This window comes from Pinus tabuliformis, chromosome 5_2 (assembly GCF_031772625.1).
Source record: "Pinus tabuliformis cultivar Carrire ecotype Pingquan chromosome 5_2, CPIR1, whole genome shotgun sequence".
NCBI classification, from domain to species: domain Eukaryota; kingdom Viridiplantae; phylum Streptophyta; class Pinopsida; order Pinales; family Pinaceae; genus Pinus; species Pinus tabuliformis.
In genome coordinates, this window is record NC_142306.1 from 1,061,184,039 (window position 1) to 1,061,207,356 (window position 23,318).

At 37.4% G+C, this 23,318-nt stretch overlaps 1 long non-coding RNA gene and 1 pseudogene across 1 annotated transcript; both read right to left on the reverse strand.

The window, feature by feature from the left end:
- Positions 1–329: 329 nt before the first annotated feature.
- Positions 330–14,020, reverse strand: LOC149162894 (uncharacterized). The gene is made up of 2 exons (XR_016261945.1): positions 12,861–14,020; positions 330–661 (listed from the first exon to the last, which is right to left on the reverse strand). It is a non-coding gene; the product is annotated as an uncharacterized LOC149162894 (long non-coding RNA).
- A 137-nt stretch (positions 14,021–14,157) lies between these two features.
- On the reverse strand, positions 14,158–16,847 carry LOC149162895 (exocyst complex component EXO70B1 pseudogene; annotated as a pseudogene).
- Between the last annotated feature and the right edge of the window lie 6,471 nt (positions 16,848–23,318).

Here is a 23,318-nt window from a genome sequence, read left to right on the forward strand (position 1 = left end):
TGCTACACTGAGCTCCTTATTTGTAATACGAGAAGCCAATGTTGGTTCTAGTTTGTTGACACCTTGCAGAGTTATCTAGGCCGAGACCTAGAGGGTTGTTCTAATTATAATTCTCTGTGATCCAAGATCTACTTGTTCAAGGACGAGATCTAGCATTTTGAGCTTCTGAAATCTATTTTCTGTGATATGCAAAAATCTTTAGAGCAATATGACATGCGAAAACACTGTATGTGAAGCATCATGGCATGAGAGTTTCCTGTGACACCATTTCTTTATGGAATCCAAGCTACTTGTCCAAATTAGCTGTGGCATCTTATGACACTATAACCTCATGTGAAGACTGAACCAAAAATCTAAGCATATAGTTGTTCGCCTCGAAAGAACCCACACACATCAATCAAGTTATATATCTCTGAAATCTACAAAGCATAAAGAAGGATGAAAGGACAGATTTGAAGGAGAAGTTCGATCAAGCATCTTACTAACAAGACCGAGCCTGAGGTGACATTCTGTGAAGCAATCTGAATCCTCTGGTGGCTTGAGCGAAGATTCTGAGGCATATATCATCTGTAATACATGAAGATTCAAGGCTACATTTGATGCGAGTTCTGCTCCCTACATATGTTGCAAGTCTTGTTCCGATATAAAACGAGTTTTGTTCCTGTAGATGATACAAAATTACTGAAAATGATGCAATACAATCCAAGTTCTGTAATGACGACATAAATTCCTGAGGACATGTAATTCCTGTGGCAATATAATTCTCTGTGAGCAAGTTTTTTGTTATATGATGTATCTTTTTGTGATACTAGTTTCTATGACAACAATGTGAGTTCCTATGGACATCTCCTATGAATTCACGCAAACAACTGAAGAATCAATTTGGCAATCAAAGCATCTGAATAAGAAGGAGACCTCTGAATTTGTAACTAGACTGAGCATGGAAGCTTGAGAGAAGCTTTGTAGCACTATATGTGTTTTTGTGTCACTGTATACGAGGACCTGAGGAACATTTATCTTTACAAAGAACAGACCTATGACATTCTGGTTTGGCTCACTAGAAGGAAGAAATCGAAATTATATGATAAGACTTTGAGAACTCTGTGAAAGAGCTATGACAAGATATCTGAAGTTTTATGAAGCACAAGTATGAGAAGCAACTATGTTACTGAGACTACTTTCCAATACATAAAAAAAGACCTACTACATCTATGAAGTCGACCTATCTATGAAATTTGTAAGGAACCAAGACAAACGACGATGCTAGCAGCTCAAAGAAACTTATGTGGTTCATATTCTAGTTGGATGACCCAAGGTTTAAGGTACCTTTGTTGAAGGAAAAATTATACAAAATATAATCTATGGACTAGATCCCTATGACAGAAGAACTACAAGGATGGACAGGTACTGTTAAAATAGGTACGTATAATCTTTGCAACTTTAAATGACCTATGCTAACAATAGTACATATAATATTAAGTCTTTTAGGTCATGCTTAAGCTAACAATTTCTTGAAAGATATAGATGTGTTAGAAAAGTGGTCTGTGTGGATCAGTGTTGTTAAAATCGCGATAAAATCGCGATTTTATCGGAAAATCGCGATTTTTTCGCAAATCCGATTTTATCGCGATTTTTATCGATAAAAATCGCCAATTTTTTTTATACGCGATTTTTTCCTTAAAAATCGCCAGAGGCGCGGGCAGCGGGCGTTTTATATGGAAATTCGATTTTTTTTTTATTTCATTGAGCAGTCCGCGCGGAGGAGGAGGAGAAGAAGTGAGGGAGAGGAGCTGAAGGGTTGCCGTCGGATTTGGGAGCGAATCCAAGCGTTTTTAGGAGGAATCCAAGCCAAGATCACCAATTTGTCCATAAACCAGGTATGTAGATTAATTTTTTTTTGTTTTGCTTCTATAAAAACTTTGTTTTTCATTGTTTTTAAAGAATTTTTGGAAATTTTTCATTGATTTGGGATGGGTTATTTGTTATGACTATGAGAACCAATTTTTTATTTTTATTTTCTCATTTTTTTTAAACATTGTTTATTTTTTTTGAATTTTCATTGTTTTTTGGCATTTGCCATTGGCATTTGGTTGGGTAACTTGGGTTTGGAAATTGGGATTTTGGAAATAATTAACTTGTAATTTTGTAAATGCTAAATTGTAATTTGTATTATGTAATCCTAAATTCTTATTTCCTAATCCTTATTTTTCCATAGGTTTGCAAATTCAAAAACAAACATGCCAAGGAAATTGGATCCTTTCTGGGAATATGGTGACCCTAAAACTCCGAATGATAGACAAAACTTGTATTGCAAGTTGTGTGGAAAGGAGATATTCGGGGGGGTGTACAGGTTGAAGTTCCACCTTGCAAAAATCCCTGGACGTGATGTGGTGCCCTGTCCTAATACAAATGCTGAAATTATCCGAAAAGCCATGAGAGCATTGGGAGAATTAGAGCACTCTAAAGAGGCCAAAGAAGAACTCAAAAGGCAACTAAAAAGGTCAGCTGAAGGAAGTGGGCCAAGTGGCACTGGTTCTACTGCAGCGTCAGTCAATCCGGTAGCTGCATCATCATTTTTTGTTCCTCGAACCACACCTGGTGCACAACCAACTATCGGTTCAATGATGAAAAGAACTGAAAAAGAACAAGTTGACAAGTTGATGACAAAATTTCTCCTCTGGAGTGATATTCCTTTCAGCATTGTAAGGAATAATCCATTTTTCCAACCTACTGTTGATGCTATTGCCAGTGTTGGCTCGGGGTACAAAATCCCTTCTCTTCATGATTTCAGAGGCCGGCTTCTTCAAGATGAAAAGCGTGACTGCACCCAAAGATTGGAGGATTTTAGGGAATCCTGGGCACAAACAGTATGCACTGTTATGTCAGATGGTTGGACTAACCAAAAGGGGAGAACCCTTATAAACTTCTTGGTTAGTTGTCCCAGGGGGACTATGTTTATCAAATCTATTGATGCAACTCATCAAATCAAAGATGCAAAAAATTTATGTGATTTGCTGGATGTGTTTATTTTGGAGGTGGGTGCAGAAAATGTTGTCCAAGTCATAACGGACAACGCTGCAAATTATGTTGCTGCTGGTAGAATGCTTATGGACAGGCATCCTACTTTATTTTGGACACCTTGTGCTGCCCATTGTATTGATTTGATGTTAGAGGACATAGGGAAAATTCCCTTTGTCAAAGAGACTGTTGACTCATCAAAAAGCATCACAAAATTTATTTACAATCACACATCTGTGCTTAGCTTGATGAGAAAATGCACCAACAACAAAGAGTTGGTGCGCCCCGCCATTACACGGTTTGCGACGAGTTTCATATCTCTTCAATCCCTCTTGAAATCTATGTGGGATTTGAAGAGAATGTTTGTTTCAGAGGAGTGGCGTTCTTCGCCAATGAGCCGCAAACCAGAAGGAGAGGCCGTCTGCAGACTTGTTTCATACCAAGAAGACTTCTGGGCGGGAGTGCAGGAGGTGTGCGCTGTCACTGAACCTTTGGTAAAGGTTCTTCGGTTGGTAGATGGTGAGAAGCCCGCAATGGGCTATTTGTATGAAGCCATGGACAGGGCCAAAGAAGCCATTCGGTCCTACTATGATGACAAGGGAGATGATGGGTTCCAGAGACAACTCCTTCTATGGAACGTCATTGATGAGCGATGGAACAACACACTCCATCGTCCCATTCATGCTGCTGGGCTTTTCCTGAACCCTGCATTTTCTTATGCATGTGGGTTTGATTTTGATGCTGAGATCATGGATGGATTATTAACCTGTGTCCAGAAGATGGTGAGAACTCCAGAACAACGTATGGAGATCTCTAAACAAATTGAGACGTATGAAATGTCAGGTGGCACATTTGGCTTTGATATGGCTATCTTTGATAGGACGGCCAAAATGCCAGGTATTTTTTAGTTTGTAACTTTGTTTCAAATTTCATTGTCTCTTCAAATTCCATTTTTTTCTTATGTTTATTTGTAATTTTGTTGTAGCCGCATGGTGGAAGATGTATGGTGGCAGAGTACCCCTTTTGTAAAAGCTTGCCATACGCATCCTCAGCCAAACATGCAGCTCCTCGGGATGTGAACGCAATTGGAGTGTATTTGAAAAAATACACAACAAGAAGCGCAATAGGTTAACAACTTAACACTTAAACATTTAAAATATTGCAAATTTCCAAATAAATTTTTGAATTCATTAAACAATATTTTTTTTTATAATATTAATTATTAATTATTATTTCATGAACTTTGTACAGGTTGGAGTCCCGTAGACTTAATGACATGGTCTATGTCTACTACAATCTTCGATTGTGGGTGAGGCAACTAGACAAGACACCTGATATGGAAGCCATCTCATTGGATGAGATTGACACCACTGCTGAATGGAGGGTTGAGACCGAGAGGCCTCTCATGGATCCCACTGAGGATTGGTTAGTGCAGGATGAGGGGGAGGAGGAGGAGGAGGAGGAGGGGGAGGAGGAGGAGGAGCAGGAGCAGGAGCAGGAGCAGGAGGAGGAGGAGTTGGAGGAGCAGGAGGAGGAGGTGACACCGCCTACCCGGGCTACCACTAGAGGACGTGGTCTCTGTCTACCTACAGTAGCTGCTACTTCTACAGCTACTTCTTCAGCTTGTAGAGCACGTCAGACTCCACTGCCATTTCCACCACCACAGGCACCAGCATCTTCATCTAGGGGGAAAGGGAAAGCAGTGACATTTTCTCGCAAGAGGGGCAGAGGAAATCAATAGGATTAGAGTCTTAGACTTTCATTTTATTGTATATGACATTATGACATGATGAGATACATTATCATATTTTTTGTTGATATTTTGAGGCTGAGTTGGGACTCAGGACTTACTATTCAGGACATGATTCAATGTTATGTGTGATTTTAGCGCTAGAAATGATATTAAACATCTTATATATTAGTTTTTTTATCATATTTATGTGTCAATGTATTTATTTTATGTTGTAGATGGTTTAGATATTAAAAAAATTGAAAAAAAATGAAAAAAAAATGAATATTTTTGTGCCAAACGATTTTTTCCCGATTTTTCCGATTTTTTCCCGATTTTAACGATTTTTTCCGCTTTTTTCCCGGCGCCGATTAAATCCCGATCGCGCTTTTAACAACATTGGTGTGGATATAAAAGAGATTGTTGATATGTTAGCGTACAAAGTATTTCATTGCATATGAAGACTAGGTTTTGTGATTAAGAAATGAAATGAGTTCCATCTCCTGAAAGAAGATCTTGCTAATAATATTTATAGGGTTTGAAGCTAACTCATTAGTATGCTTGTAGAATTTGCAATTCTCAAATAGCAGATCTTGAAGACTTTGGAGAATCTAGGGCTTGTAAACCCTAGCAAAGATTTGAGTTAGAAAACCATAACTAACCATTTCCGTTGTAAATAGAAGAACCTAGCTCTTGAGAACGACAGGAATGACATCACGCTGATACAAGGTTGATGAAAAGATCCAAGATTAAGAGGGAGTTGACTCTCCTCAAAGAGATAAGTATTCTACACCTCATTTCTTTAATTATTATTGCTGCTATTTTATCTTTGTACTTTTCCTTTTCTTCTTTCATAGTCTTTTAATAAAGGTTGCAAGTCAAGACAAAATCTATCTAATCTTGATTGGCAGATGGAAGAATTGGAAGAACATGGCAAAGCATGAAGTTTAAGGAGGAGGAAGAAAACGTTGATTAAATGGCAACACAAAAGAAGAAGTTCACCTACCTCAGCCAGAAAGAGGGAGCTCTGATTTGTTCAATTCAAGAACACATTGATTGGGTTGACAGTGTTGATGTTGATAGAGATACTATTGATAATTGGGAACTGATATGATCTCTTGGAAGAGCATGAAGCAGAATTATGTTGCAATACGAAGAAATAAGATGTGAAGGCTTGTACAAATTAGCTATGAAAAAGGCATTTGATGACACGTTGAATTCAATATGAAGATTGTCAAAAAACCAAGGCGGCCGAAGCTCGTTATGATGATGCAGATAGGAACCAAGAAGCTACAACAAATCTTCACGGAAGAACAAGTAGTCGATGCATTAATGAGTACTTTTGAGGCAAGCTTAGGCTTGTGGTTATTTCTCCCTGTTTGAGAGGGAGTGTGGATCTCCTCCCTAGGTGAGAGGGAGGGCACCGTATTCTCCATGTGTCATGTACTATGGCCAAAACTAACAGTCGTAAGCATAGTAAAGGAACTGGTAGGGAGAATGGTGGATTGGATAAGCATCTGGGACCGATATTCTTTGACGATTTGTAATTTGACTAGGACTAACCACCATAAGTCAAGTACATTAATCCAAGAAAAGAATAGTCCTAAGGACCGATATTTCCTAGTCTCAAATATTGTGACAATGTATTAGGAAAAAGTCCTGTGAGGACATACCTGGTGAACATCCAAATGGGGTATGTGCCTGAGAGGTGGTGGTGTCCAAATTTATGCCTCTCAACATTGTGCTCTGATCTAGTGAAGAGATAAAGAGTGTTAGTCAAGGCCTTGCTATTTTGACAATGTTGGTTATGATGATGTGAATCATCATTGATGCTTATCAATCTGGATCCTTTCTTATATGAATATTTCAACTTGAGAGTATCCTAGTATCCTGTTGTGTCATTATGAATACTTCCCTAGTTAAGAGGGAGTGTTGAAAATGTAACTAGTGTCGGTCTTCATAATGTAATAAAATGTAATTTTTATCATTGACATATTTATTATTATTATTATTTATTTTTTGTCAAAGCATGTTCTTCATGCTTAAAAGAGTCAAAAAGAAATTATTTTGAGTCAAAGAAAATGTATTTGAGTCATGTCCCATTTGGACATTTGTAAGAAAAAGAATTTTGAATTTTTATTGAGTCAAAATCCACCAAAATGTACAAGTCAGCCCTCCTTGAGAACAAGTCAGCCTGCGCTTCCAAGAGCCACCTATTCGACCTCCTGGACAAATATATATAGAGGATAGTTCGATCACTTTGGAGCATATTCGATCATCATCATTGTACAAATCTTTTGCACCTAACTAATGAAGAGAAGGATGAAGAAGGGAAGGAAGAGCTCGCATATGTGGGAGAATTTTAGTGAGGAAAGGCTGAAATTTTGATCAAGTTGCAGGCCCAAAATTTCAGCAGCGAGATTTTACGAAGGCTCGGAATTTCAGTGGTTGACATTTTAGGAAGTTGACAAATTTGACCTATGTCGACTTTTGACTTTGGAGGTGACTTGGAGAAGGGTTGGACTTGGAGTTTTGGTGGTAGTTTTGGTCTTGGTCTTGGATATCTCGTTTTGATTTGATTCTATAAGAGAATGATTTTTTGGGTTTCCCCCCTTGTGGGGTTTTGCCCTGGCTTGGAGCCTATTTTTTGGTGTTTCTTACCTCTTGTGCATTATGTTCTCTATATTTTTGCTATTGTGTGTTTGCTTAATGACATAACTAAACAAGAAAATAATAAGAAAAGAATGCACATCAATCACAAGTAATTACCATGATAAGGAATTCTATCATCACATTTGAATTTCAACATCACATGCACAAAAGTCCTTGAAGTCATTCGAGGTGTATTTGCCTCCATTATCGAAGCTGAGTCTCTTGATTTTTCTCCCAGTTTGTTTTCTACAAGGGCTTTAAATTCTTTAAACCGACAAAAAACAATGTCCTTCTTATTCACAAAGTATATCCAGGTCTTCCTGGAGAAGTCATCTATGAAAGTCACATAGTAGTGGTATCCACTTAAGGATACTGCTATCATGGGCCCACACGAATGTATCAGGTCCAAGATGCCCTTGGCCCTAGTATTGCTACTAGGAAGGTGGTCTTAGCACACTTTCCTAGTGTGTAGCCGTTGCACACATCTGTTGCTCGACCCTGAACTCTGGCAGTCCTGTCACAATCTCCTTGAGCACATTGACTGCTCCATGGTGCAGATGAGCCATCCTCTTGTGCCACAACTCGCCCAACTCTCGGTTGCAACTTACCAATGCTTGCGCAAGCTCAAACTGAAGTCTGAATAGGTTACCATTTTTTACTCCTATCACCTTGATTATCCTAGAATCCTTAGGTCGAATGTATGCCTTTCCACCCTTAAAGGTCACAATATAGTGCTTATCTTCCAAGGTTGTAACAAAAATCAGATTTTTGGTCATCACCGAAACATAAAGCACATCTTCCACCAGCAAGGGTTTACCAAACTCCCTCTGAAATTTGACAATGCCAACTCCCACTGCCTTGTATTTGACATTGTCCCCAAGTTCTATGTAGAAGTCCATTTCTTTCTCCTTTGGGATGGTGAAATACTCCTTCACTTTTGCCATGTGTCAAGAAGCCCCACTGTCAATATACAACACGATGGTGGCTACTGAGCTCAAGAGACAGGCAATGAGTGAAAACTCATTTTCGAATCTAGTTGTAAATTCATCCACTTCAACTATAGCAGTAACCATACACTTTATCTTACTAGGGTCCTTCTTCTCTCATTTAGAATTCGACCCATTATTTGGCCCTTTCTTTGGCCTCATCTTGCCCAAACCAGTTATGGCAAGAATTTCTTCCTTGTCAAATTTCTTCTTTTGGTCACCATGCTGAGCCCCTTCTCTGATCTCTTCTTGAATGAAATCATTCCACATCCTTTCCCAAGTGGGAAGGTGCTCTCGACCCATGATGCATTTGACAAACACATCTCATTGTTTCATAAAGCCATTCAAGGCTATATGCACTAGTTCTGGTTTAGAAATTTCTCCAACATCCACCATCTCATCTCGTAGTTGAGTGATCTTAGTCAAATAGGAGGTTATGCCTCTTTGCCTACTCACTACCCTTGAAATTAACCTACTTGTTGCTCCTCACTTTGTTGTCAGTTCAACCTCCTGCTCCAGTTGAATGCCCAATGCTTGTGCCAATCAATATGCCTCTCCAATAGCCTATTTCCTCTTTTATAATTTTTTGCCCTAATCCCCAAAGTGACAGAGGGATGAAATTGCATCTCCACACTTGAGATCTATGGTCAAGATATAATCTCAAATTGACCCCTTTAAATTTATAAAAAAATTGGCCAATAAAGTCAAAAATTAAATTAATGAGTTTATGCCTAAGGTCCAAACTTAAGAAATAATTAAATAATTGTTGTGAGAGAATTTCTAATGATTTTCTTCATGTCATGGCACTTGACCAATGTAGAATCACCTTCCAAGCCACATTTTCAACACTAGTTCTTTGAACACTTTACATTTCCACGACACTTTGAATACATAAGTGAAGAATCCATTTACATATATGCATGCATTTGTCAATTTTGTAACACCTCTGGTCTACTCCTCTATATGCTATGATTTGTCACATATAGACACAGGCACACACATTCAGTTTACCATTAAGTTTTACATATGAACAAATGTGACCATTAGGCCTAAACCTAATGTGACCACCACCTAACTCTATGAGTAAGAAAGTTACGGATCTCTTTGGTAGGTAATGTTTGAGAAGTATTATTGTCTTTTGACTTATCTGACAATACAAAAAGCAAATTGATTAGTGGTGTTGACAAGTTTAATAACAACCCTCCTGAAAAGGAAGAGCAGGAGGGATGAAGACCAGCCAATATGTTTATTGTCTTTGTGTAATGTGTAACTCTTATGACAAGCCAATGTGTTTATTGTCGTTGATATGTTTCATGGGCGATTGGTTCCATTATTTATCTTATGCATACCAAACCTAATATATGTTTTTGTAGTGAACACCTTGAGTCAGTGCATAGTTGAGCCTTGACAAATTCATTGGAAGGATGCAAATCATGTGCTCCAATATTTCAAGAGCGTGATTATGGTCTGAGGTATGTGGGAAATGGTGAGTTGGTGCTTCGTGGTTTTGGTGATTCTAAATTGGCAGTAGATGCAAGGTATTGGAAGAGTACTTCAAGTTGTGTTTCAATTTGGGTCTTAGTATGATACCTTGATTCAACAAAAAGCAGGGAGCAGTTGCACTCAGTAGAGCAAAGACATCGTATATGATAGTGTGCTCTACAAGTTTTGAAGTCATCTAACTTCACAAGTTGATAGCCGAGTTGACCAATTAGGCATTGGAACATATAGTTGTGTATTATGATAATCGAAGTTGCATCAGGCTATCTGAGAATCCAATATTTTATAATCTTTAAAAGCACATTAATATCATCTACCATTTCCTCAAAGAAAGTTCAAAGCGTTTAGTGGTTCTTGAGTACATTCATTCAGATTCACAAGTTGCAAATATTTTGACAAAGCACCCAGCTAAGGGGAAGTTTGAGATGCTAAAGGAGAGACTTGGCTAGGTAGATACTGCTTTCCTCACAAAAAGGGAGTGTTATTTTTACCCGTTATCGCTCCGCCATTGCTCTTCATCTCATCTCATGGAGATTGCATACTTCAGTATTCTTCCCTCAGGATCTGAGCACAGGACTGATGACAGTGGAAGACACACAACAATGACTGCTGTATGAGAGTTCTCCTTCAGGACAGCATACACAGCAGATAGAGTGCAGTTATGAGGTCCAGCTCTTTGACATAGATTCTGCATATGAAGTGCATGCATCACTTCAAGCTCAGGATGCATGTGCCCCAATTAGCATATTCTTATTTCTGTTTTTGCTTTTCCAGAACCAGAACAAATATCCTATTTTCTGTTTTATCAAAAAACAGAAGTGTTAGGGAGTCTTTGTTTTTAGCACAATGGAATAGATAGTCTAATGCGTGTATTGGAGGGGTTCTTCTAGAAAGGGGAAACAGATCCCAAAAAAGTCACATGCTCTGGGGCACACTATTCTGTTAGTGGCATGCCTTTCAAGGAAGCCTGCTCATGCAAGGTGGACACTCTGGTTTAGGGTTTGATTTAGTCAGCTCAACTATCAGTGTGTACACTGTAAACCCTATCCCTTCGCTTATCTGTGAAAGCAAGGTAGGGTCTCTCTTGGATACACACGCACTTTGGAGGGAGTTTTGAAAGTGATTTCTTTGTACAGTTCTCCTTCCAATTAATAAAACACAGATATGATATTGGTACTGAAGGCTTCTTCCAGTTTCAGCGGTTCATATATTTAGCAATGTGTTTGTAGATCTAGCATATATATCAGCAATTTTGATAGGTTTCAAGTTTTAAAGCTGTCTAGGTTTTTAGTTTTGCAGGTCTGCTTACCATGTATTGAAAATTTAACAAGTCTTCAAAAACCAGATTTTTCATGTAACCATTACCAATGATGCACTGGACCAACAATCATTGATCTAGCCATCATTTCTAACTAAGGCTTCCTTAATTGTTATTGGATCATCATCGTTCATGAGAACCAACAGAGAATCTGGAGTGACAATATTATTAGATGCTATATTTTTCTTGCCTCTCTCATACGATCTTTCCCGTTACAAGAGTTTAAGGTTTTTCCTTTCGGCTTCAAACATTTTTCGTCTCAATGGGTATATACTATAAATTTTGTGATAGTTACAAAATTTTCAAAGACCCTTAACATTTGGCTAAGATGTACAATCAAATTTTGGTGTTGAATGTTTTGAAAAAGAATAGGAAGAAGGGGCACAAAATGCAAACTACTGTGGAGCTTGTTTTGTACTCGCTTAAATTGCTGCTACAAGTTGCTCTCAATCTTCAAGATGAGGGTTTCATGAGAATCATTTTAATGAAATGCCAGATATATATTTCAATGTTTGACCAGAATTTTGGCAAAGATGTCACTACTATTATGAAAGTTATTTGTAACATCCAAACATATAAACCATTCTCTCATTGCAGCCTTAAACCCGTCTCACCTTGGATGGGGGATCAATTGATTTCAACTCAGCGTACAAAAACTTACCACCATGCAAGTGCTCAATCTTCCATGTGAACTTTTAGAACCATTTTTTTTAAATCCCCATCTAAACGAAAGTAAGTTTCCAAGCTTTGCAACCAAGAATCAATTTTTTCGACATTTAAAACTCCATAAAATGCATAATGAAAATCTTGGTGTCAAATATAAAGGTAGGTTGTTTTATAGGGTTAAGTTGAAACCTTTTAAGTTTTCCCATCATCTAGAAGGATAACCATCACGCTAGTCATCAAGTAGTGATCAAACTGTTGATTACTTTCACATAGTTTGCTGAGCTCTTATGCTAACAGGTACACGATCAGGGATCTCTCCAATTGCCCCCATCTTCATTTATTTCCTTTACATGTATGCATATTTACAAGGAATGAAATGGAGCAGCAGACCAGCTTTCTAAGGAAGGCCTACACTTGACTCAAGGGTTGTGACAGGTAGCTGAAGACTTGGGAGCCGATCACTACCAATTCTACCACAGGCCATTTATGGACGAGATACAAAATGAAGATCATGTTTAATTTTTGAAACTTTCACTTATCAGTTTTTGTGATGCTTCATAGCATATTATGTTAGTATATATGTTTGTTTACAGATTGCTGGCCTTCGGAGCACTATACTAGTATTTCTTTGTGATGTTCAGAAAAATGTAAGAAATATATGATGACAGGACAGTATATGATACTTTTTGATGTAATGCAATAAAGCCACCACAGGAACTGGGTAGTTTCATAACGAATATACACACTGGTGTGTATATACAAAATGTAATTCTTTTCACTTATATGAATGAAATTACTGTTTTTTCTGAAAAAAATAGTTAGAGATGCATGTACACGTTAATGTTAGAAGGTTGAGCATTAAAATAATGTAGTTGAGAGACACTCTAGGAAGACAATTGAAACTTTGAAAATCAAAACACATGTTCTGTAACTAAAAGTGACCCTGCAAGTTTTAAAATTCAAAAAGAGCTGTACCTGAGGGAATATGTACCTGTTAGATGGGGCTGGTCACAATTTTCATGCACTCCACATCAGACATGCCACTGCTTGCATCTCACCATTCCCGTTGGTAGGAAATTTCACAGGACTCATTAATCAAACAATGGTAATTCCGCAGAAACTTAATTGGACTACTTTTGTGCACCATCTGTGACATCATTGATCTATCGCAAAATTTGTAAAAATCGAGGTCAATCTTTCCGAGGAAAGGCCAGCATCACACTTGCTCCACCACATTGCTATACAGTCCATCATGCTTAATTGTGGTTGAAATTTGGACTTTCATTTCTACGGCACCCTACCACAACTTATTGAACGGCTAGGCATTGGCACATAGGAGTTTTGCTTGTCTCAACGGGCAGTTCTGTGACAAATGCAAGGATTGGAAATATCAAGAATTAAAACCCACTGCAGATTATTTAATAGTGAAGCCCCTTAAAAAGCAAAGGGATTGTACCAACATTTTCAAATAAATAAACTTCCTACTTTCTCTGCCCTGGTAGCTATAATTCTTTGAAAGACATGCTGCTCCTAACAAACAGGGAGCTAACAGACAACGCAGTATTGTCAATGTTATTGGAATGGAATTGAAAAATTGGGCCACAAAGAAAACAGGCAAGGAATTCCACAGCAGAGAGCTAACAGACACACAAGTACTGTCAATGTAATTGGAAGTTGAAAAATTGGGCTATGAAGAGAGAAGGAAAGGAAATCGAAAGGTGCAGTGACAATGATGTTTTCAGGCATACTTACATTTCAACAATGTAGCAGGATTTCTTTGGTTTGGGATTGAAGTGCCTGCACGCAGATAAGTACACAGTGGTACTAATAGATTTTATTCCTAACTAGGAATTGAAAGCTCCACGGGTCTGCAATGGAAGTGAGTAAAATGCCACCCTTGGCTGGATATAAACTATAGAACGGAACAGGAGTGATTGTTTTATTAACTGAAACTGAGTAAATCCTATCTTAGAGACACAAGGCCACAAAAGAAAGAACCAAAGAACAAGGCTGTGATACTGATAAAAAAAATTGTTGTAAGCTGTAGAGAAGACGAGAAAGGACAAACTTTCTAAGTGAAACTAAGGAGGCAAAACTTGCTTAAAAAACAAAAACAAAAACAAAAAACCATCTTTATTGTAAGATACAAAACCTCCTATGTAAAATTCCTGAAAGGTGACCTTAATCAGAAAATTACTACTGCATCGCATTGACAATTGATTTCTAACAAACCCTTTGAAAAAGCGGAATATACTAGAAGTTGAATTTTCTCGTCGGATAGGAAGCAGTTCACTATACAGTAACATTCAAAATTTACTATATAAACGTTTAAAATTTACAAAAAGGCATGAGCACAAAATTATAATGCCCTTCACTAAAGTGCTCATTAGCAACAGAATGCAATGAATAAATTGCTATTTGGTTACATAATTTTGCAATACAGGATAAGAAATAGTTCATAAGTTTTTCATATGTGAATGCATTGACTATTTAAACCACAATAAATATTAATGTGGCAGGAAGAGTCCTTTCTCGGCCCCTTCACCCGGGAACAACCTCAATATAACCACTTGTAAAGACTCCGCCAAGGGCTAATTGTTACAGGTACATGTGAACTATGGAAATCGCAGACAAAACACACACAAGACATCAGATTTTTGCAAAAAAAACAATGAATACACGTGTCAGTTAGTTGAAGATTTTCTTCGAGTCATTGAACTTGGTGCCCCTTCAAATAATTCATTGATCAAAGCCTCTACCTCTTCAGGCCCATATTTGATATATCTTTCTGGATGTCTGTCATTTTCTAGGTAATATTGAAACCGGCCCAGAAATTGACGATACGCTGGAATAACCATCTCGGCAACTGAAATCCGTAGCTCTGTTTGAAGTTGATCATCTGCAACAATCCAAGTCGACTGTGCTTTCTGAATCTCTTCAAACAAAGCATTGAAGTTTTTGAATCTTTCTTTCAGCACAGGTTTAGAGACACCACTGGAGAAGTTTCCACCAACATGGATGCCCTCGTCTCTCAAACAAGAAAGGACCTTGCCCCAAGCAACCCTTTGATAGCTTTTATGATACTGTCGGACGTTTGATGAGTGCTGACGCACCCAAGCATCACCTAACAAACTGTGAAGCTCTGAATCTTTTACTTTTTGAACAATATACCGCCCATTGTTCATAAGAAACACATAGCTCAAGGCCGGATCTTTATATAACTTTGACTTTGCATTTAAATTGCTTTCTAAAAGATTCATAATTGCAATTGTCTTCATAGACAACGGTGACAAATTTGTCCTATTGGTGCCATTTCGACATTCAAGAACATCCGAGTGCTCTATAGCACTGACCGATACACCATTCATTTCAGCTCCACCATCTTGTTTAAAGACCTGCTCAAGCGTATCTCTATAATCACATGCAAGCCTCATGTAATTCATAACATACCGAGTAAGAGGATGGATTGCCCCTCCAGGTACAGGATTCTTGGCCAAATCCCCCTGGATGGCATTCTCAAGTTCTGAAAACGTTCCTCGTGCTGCTTCCCCAAGTCGCAACCAGACTGCAGAAGCTTCTGACCTCAATGCTGAACAGACTTCACCAGAAAATATAGGATTTATTTTGGGAATAAGATCCCATAAAGTCTCATACATGTCCAGAATTTTGAAGAGCTTTTCAGGAGACCTCCGACTAATTGCAACAGCTTCACCGAAATTGAGGAATTGGATCATAACCCCTCTCGCGAGTTCCCCAAAGCAGGTCTCGGAAACCGAAGGAAAATCCGCAAAGACTCTGTCACAGAGTATTCGTTCACTCGACATGAAGACATTCACTGCCACTTTTAAAGTCTGCATCCATTTCGAGATCTCGACCTCTAGTAGCTCCCATTGAATCCTTTGTACCTCCTCAATACTCATCTTCTCAAATCCAAGCCTAATCACGCTTTCTTCCAAAAACATTTTCCTGATCATACAATAAACTTGGCAACACTCTGTACTGTATCCGGCACGCACCATGCGCACCACAATTTCGCTTAGCTGATTAACTATCTCAGAAGGCAGAGAATCGATCGTGAAATTCAAGTCACCAACCGGCTGTGCAACAGGCACATCCTCCTCCTTCTCATCATCTGCCAAATTCCGAAATGCCCTCTCATCACAACTCGAGTTAAAGGAAGCCCTGGACGCTGAATCGAACGCACAATCTGGATCCACAGCATTACTATGTTTCTCCAGAAGTGCCCTAAACTCTTCCTCGAGGCAATCCATAGCCTGATGGTGAATATTTTCCAAGCGCTGCAGAACCGTCAAATCCTTCACATCATCCGGTAACTGGCTGAGCCCATCAACTAAACTCTGAATGTCATCAACTGCCCGTAGGTATGAATAAACTTGTTCCAGCTCCTCGCTCCAATTCGAACCTTCCCCAGCAAACTTGAACCCTGAACCTTCCCATTTCCTGATCGTATCCTCCAAAGAACTCAGTTCCTCTTCCAGGTTTACAGGCAAGGCAAATTCATCATTTTTCCCATTGTTTGTCCCATCAATACGGGGAAACCGGCCATCCAACTTAGAAAAAACGCGGTGCATATCATCGGCTAGGGTTTCAACAATGTTTCCCACTGTATCGTCCTCCTCGGGAGAAGCCATTTTTTACCCCTGTTTTCCTTTTTCTTCAAATGTGTTCAATCCGGGATCCCATCCCGGATAGAGGTTCCAAACTTAAATTTGAAAATTGCAAGCAATAACTAGGGTTCGAGACAAATTGAAAAAGCAAAATGAAAAATACGACAGTGAACCCTGAAATTCTCGGGGTCAGGAGAGTATAGTGGACGACAGGAGAATTAGAAGTAGGTATCTGAGACCACAGATTTAAGCGAAATGCAGCAGAAACGTACCTCAGGGAGCCTATATGTAGCCAATAGGCGAATCTCACCTGCCTCGCGACACATGGGATTTGTACGCTGGCTACCCGTGATCTTGCTTTACCAATACCAACCCATCGATTTTTAAGATTCTACCGTATAGATTTAGTTCTAGAAAACATTTCCAAAAAGTAAATATGAATGTTACACTTTTTTTTTATTTACAAATATATATATGGTAAATATGGATGTTTATATATAAATATAAATATAATTTTTTATTTATATATTGTAAATATGGAATATATATATAAATATAAATATGGATATTATCATTATATTTTTATTATATATTTATTTAAGAAGTTTAGATTTCTGTGATCTATATTTGATTGTGAGAATAATTTCAGCAAAATCACATAGAAAATTGTTTCGAACCAACTAATGTGGTTCATCGATTTTTAAATTAGAAAATCATTTGGGAACGCATTTCGAACCCACTACTGTGATTCATCTATTCTTAAATTTCTAGGGTATAAATTTTAGTTCTAGAAAACATTTCAAAAAAGTAAATATAAATATGAATATGAATATGGATATTACTATTATATTTTTATTATATATTTATTTATAATATATTTATTTATTTATTTTTGTAAATAGGAATATTAATTTTTATTATATATTTATTTTTGTAAATGAAAATGTTAATTTTTATTATATATTTATTTTTGTAAATAGAACTGTTAATTTTTATTATATATTTATTTTTGTAAATAGAAGTGTTATAGTTTTATTTTTATAATATATAAAAGGATGGATGGTACAGTTTTAAATATATATAAAAGTGAGTATATTCACATTTCTTGAATAAAATATTTTTAAAAGGAAATATACTTTAACATATGGTTAAAGTCGTGGAAAAGCACTAAAAATTATTTAAGTTTTAAAAAATAAATATAAATGGATATATAGTCAAAGTTATGGAAAAGGTGTTAATAGAATATTAAATTATTTAATCGATAGTAAAGATGAAGTTAGATTGAAAAGTCATTATTTAATTATTAATTAATATTATGATTATGATTATTGTGGAGGTGTAAAGTAATAATAAAATTTAATTTTTATTTTTTTAGGGTAGATTTATTTTTATTTAAGATTTATAAAGTGTCGAGGGGATTAGATCTTTTTTTTATTTTAAATGAGGATTTTGTTAAAAAAAAAAAAAAAATCTAAAAGAAGTTTAGGTAAAACTTTCTTTTCATTTTAAAAAAGGTTTCTCTCTTAAGATATAATTTTGGATCTACCAAAGGCTAAGAGGGATCAAATCTCTTTTCACTCTAAAAAAGGTTTGCATCTGAGTTAATATGAATCTAAGTTGGTTTAATTATTAGTTATTGGATCAAGAGGTGCTTTACAACCCTTTATAGGGTATATGTGTAGGCCTTGGATGTAATGTAAGAAAGATTGTATGTCAACATTTTTAATGTGGACTATATTATAACTAATAATAATAATAACTTTAAAAACAGCACAATCTTCCATGTTCTCTTTAGTCGTTTTTAGTGCAAGAACATTTTTTAGATAAAAGAGAATCATAATACCATGGGCCAATATCATGGTTTATCAATACCATGTGCCATTGATTATTATGTTATGGATCTAAGCTTTCAGTTACTTGTTACAATACCATGGGCCTATTTCAATCTAATTTAATTTCATGATATTTTTTAATTATATCTAAAAGTAAAAAGGTTATAATTACTTTTGAGATATATCTAAACCCTCCATCCCTCCATCCTCATGACTACTAAAAATATTCTCATAGAGATTAAAACAAGCTTTTAATAAAATTTAAAATTAAAATACTTTTTTATATACATAGGTGAAATTTATATAATATAAGTAATATTATAAAGAACTAAGATAGATGCATCTTAAACAAGGATCCAAGCAAAGAGAAAACAAAGTGACTAACAATGATAGAGGAAGCTTTTAATAAAATTAAAAATTAAAATACTATTTTATATACATAGGTGAAATTTATATAATATAAGTAATATGATAAAGAACTAAGATAGATGCATCTTAACCAAGGATCCAAGCAAAGAGAAAACAAAGTGACTAACAATGATAGAGGAAAGATAGTGCATGATTATTTTAAGTTTTTAATCATTGTATTTTCTTTGACATAATTGATCCAAAATATAGGTTTAATATTTTACAACCAATTTTGCTTTTTTAATTTAGATACTTTTTTAAATATAGTACAATGGGATCACATTTAAGAGAGAGAGAGAGAGAGATGGAGGGGGAATAGAGTGGTGGGGGAGAGAGGGAGAGAGGAGTGAAGAGAGAGAGGAGGGGAGGGGAGAAGGAGAGAGTGGGGGAGATAGATGGATTTGGAGGGGGGAAGAGATGGAGGGAAGAACAAAGACATTGTGAGATAGAGGTGGAGAGAAAGATGGTGACAAGGGAGAGATGAAGACGGAATGAGGGAGAGAGGAGATGAGGGAAGAAAGAGAAAAGGAGAGGATAGAGATAGGGAAAGAAGGGGAACAAAGAGAGAGGGAGACGTAGATATCGAGAGGGGGAGAGAGACAAGGCGAGAGGGAGGGAGATAGTGATAAATTTGGAGGGTGGAGAGAGAGCGTGTGATAGGGGACACATAGAGGAAGGTGGGAGAGAAAGGGGGAGAGAGAAAAGAAGAGAGAGATGGAGTTGGAGGGGATGAGAGAGGGAGGGAATAAGAAAGAAATAGAGAGAGAAAGGTGGAGAGGGGGAGGGAGTGAAAAGGGAGAGATGGTGAGACAGTGAGGGAGAGAAGAGAGCGGGAGGGAAGAGATAGAGAGAAGGAGAGAAGGGGGAGAGAGAAAGAGAGAGGGAGGGAGGGAAGAGAGAGGGGGGGAAGAAAGAGAGGAAGAAGAAGAGGGAGTGAGGGAGAGATAGGTAGATATGGAGAGAGAGTGTGTATGTTTTGGGGGTTGAGAAGGAGAAACAGAGTGGAGACAAGGAGAGATATAGATATAGATGGAGGGGGGAGAGAGGGAAGAAGAGAGAGGCATAGAGAGGAAGGGAGGAAGAGAGATAGATATGGGCAGAGAAGTGGAAGAGAGAGAGAAGGGGAAGAGAGAGAGAGAGAGAGAGATAGAGAGATGGAGAGAACTTGTGTATGTTTGGGCACAATTATTTTATAATTGTACTTTCTTTGACATGATGGATCCAAAATATAGGTTTAATATTTTACAACTGATTATGTTTTTTTAATTGACATACTTTCTTGAACACAATACAATGGGATCGAATTTAAGAGAGATAGGGGAGGGGGAAGAGACAATGAGAGAGGGAGGGAGAGAGATGGATTTATAGGGGGGAGGGAGGTAAGAACAAATACATTGAAAGATAAAGGTGTAGAGAGAGAGGGAGTGACAAGGGAGAGGTGAAGACAAAATGAGGGAGAGAGGAGACGGAGGAAGAAAGGGAAAAGGAGAGGATATAGATAGGGAAAGAAGGGGTAAAAAGAGAGAGGGAGACAGATATGGAGAGGAGGGGGTAGAGAGAAGGAGAGAGGGAGGGAGATAGTGACAGAGTTGGAGGGTGGAGAGAGAGTGTTTGATAGGGGGAGAGACAAAGGAAGTTGGGAGATAAAGGGAGATGGAGAAAGGAAAAGAGAGAGTACTTGAGAGATAGAAGGAGAGGGAGAGAGGGAGAGAGAGATAGAGGTGGAGGGGGTGAGAGAGAGAGGGAAGAAGAAAGACATCTAGACAGAGAAAGGTGGAGAGGTAGAGGGAGTGAAAAGGATGAGATGGAGAGGCAATGAGGGAGAGAGAAGAGTGGGAGGGAAGAGAGAGAGAGAGAAGGAGAGAGAGAGGGAGAGAAGGGGAAGAAGAGTAGGGGAAGAGAGAGGGAGAGGAAGAGGGAGGGAGGAAGAGATAGATAGGTATGGAGAGAGCGTGTGTATGTTTTGGGGGTTGAGAAGGAGAGACAAGGAGAGATACAAATATAGATGGAGGGGGGATAGAGGGAAGAAGAGAGAGGAAGAGAGAGGGAAGGAGGAAGAGAGATAGATATGGAGAAAGAGAGAGAGTATGTTTAGGGGGTGAGATAGAGACACAAAGAAGGAGAGACAATGGGAGATAGAGATATAGATGGAGGGGGCAGAGAGGGAAGGAGGAAGGGAGATAGATATGGAGAGGGAGAGAGAGAGAGAAGGGGAAGAGAGAGAGGGAGGGAGAGGGAGAGGGAGAGATATATAGATAGATAATTAGATATGGAGAAAGTGTGCATATGTTTGTTGGTTGATATAGGGAGACAAAGAAGGATAGACAGAGGGAGAGAGAGATAGATATGGAGGGGGTGAGAGGGAAGAATAGAGAGACAGAGAGAGGGAGGGAGAAAGAGAGATAGATATGGAGAGAGAGAGATCATGACATGTGTTTGGGGGGTGACATAGAGAGACAAATAAGGAGAGATGGAGTGAGGTATAGATATAGATAGTAGTGGGAGAGAGGGAAGAAAAAAAAGATAGAGGGAGGGAGGGAGTGGTGAAGACAAAGAGAGAGATGGAGGAGATAGGGAGGGGGAGAGAGAGAATGAGAGAGGGAGGGAGATAGAAGGTGGAGAGAGAGGGAAGAAGAAAGAGACAAATATAGACATAGAAGTTAGATCTAGAAATTCATGAATATTTTGGCTTTTCACTCAAATAGATGTATCGATTAGTGTAGTTGTTGATTTCTAATCCTATTTGATTAATTGCATTAGATGCATTAATTTCAGTGTAGATGTCGATTTATAATCCTATTTGATAGCTTACACTAGATGCCTTAATTTCAATGTAGATGTTGATTTCTACTCCTATTTGATTGCTTGCACTGGATGCATTAGTTTCAATGTAATAATGATTTGTAATCATATTTGATTGATTGCACTAGATGCATTAATTTCAGTATAGATATTGATTTCTAATCATATTTTATTGTTTGCACTATATGCATTGATTCCAGTGTAGTTGTTGATTTCTGATTTGTTGCAACTAGATGTATAATATACATTCATTTCAAGGTAATTAGATTAATATTGTTGTTTGAAAAATTATTGATGGTGTGCATTGACTTCTATGTTACAACAATTCAGACATAAATAGAATACTTGAACTTTCATCCTAAATCAAATGTCACTTACCTTAAATGCTTGCTTCCTGAAACTATAAACTATTTGTAATTGGCTTCTTTCTTATTATTCCCATTTTCCATCATTCAACATTGTTAATCACTTTGCATTCAAATGAGGTAATAGAAAACAACTACCATTGAAAATTATTTGGGGTTTAACACTCCATAAGTCACAATGATTGACTTTGGAGAAAGCTACTATTAATATTGGAGAGCAAGAGAGACAAGGTATGATGTTTACTACAATAGCTTGAGTTAAATATTTGAATGGTCTATGATTTCAACTGCCCTTTTCATATGATCGATATGAAAAGATGGAAAAACTAATAGGTGTGACAATAAGAACAATAAAAGAAAATAGTTTGAGATTGATCACAATGAAGATTGTTTGTAATTGATTACATTATTATTATTTGCATTTATGTCATTCAACATTGTTACAATGTCACTTTGCATTCAAAAAATGTATTTCATAGTTTTTCATCATTCAAGTTACTAACAATCTCTCTCATCTCAAAAAACTGAGGTAACTAAGAAAATTTAAATTAAATTGACTAAATTCATCTTAGACATATTTAGCATATTTAAAATGATCAAAATAATTAGATGTTAAACAAATTTTATATGATTGGATCTCAATGATAAAGTTAGTGTTTTTTGTGCTAAATTCCAATTCATAATATAAAAAAAGTGCTTGAGGATTATGAGGTAAATTACAAGTTAACCATGAGTTTTTATGTCTTTATATGTAATTCATGAGCTTAAACATGGATTAAAACACTGAACAACATCATAACAAGAGAGAAAACATCACCACAACAATAATACACTCAGTAATTGATGAATGATTTCACCCCTTCTGGGCTACGTCTCCTTCGTCCAACTTCCAATGGCTTGACTCAATCTCGTAATGCTCAAAAGACTTCAGTGATAAAGAGTACATAAAGTGTGCTGACATAAAGAGTGGCTAGTTTCCCCTTCAAGGAAACATTCTCCTGCAAATAACTCTCACTCTAAAAACATGACAACCTACAGTCAGTCATGAAACAATCAACAAGAAAAGGGCTCTCAAATCAAGACCCCATACTCCATCTGACTATGAGCATAACAAGTACAACAATTCACTTGAAGTACTAAAAGAGAACTTTCCTCAACAAGACATAATGAGAAAAGAGAAACATGAGCTACACCATAGATGTCACAGCTGCTGCAGAAAACATATGAAGGCTAGAAAACCCCTACAAGGTCCTCTCCATTTTCAAAAGCCTTCAAAAACTTATTCAACCCACTGATTGATCCTAGCACCCATAGACTCAAACCTGCAAAAAGTCTCTTCAGAAGTGCTCCAATGGCTATAAAACTTATTCCATTAGCTTCAGAAGACCCAAAAATGTCTATCTAGCCTCTTCCT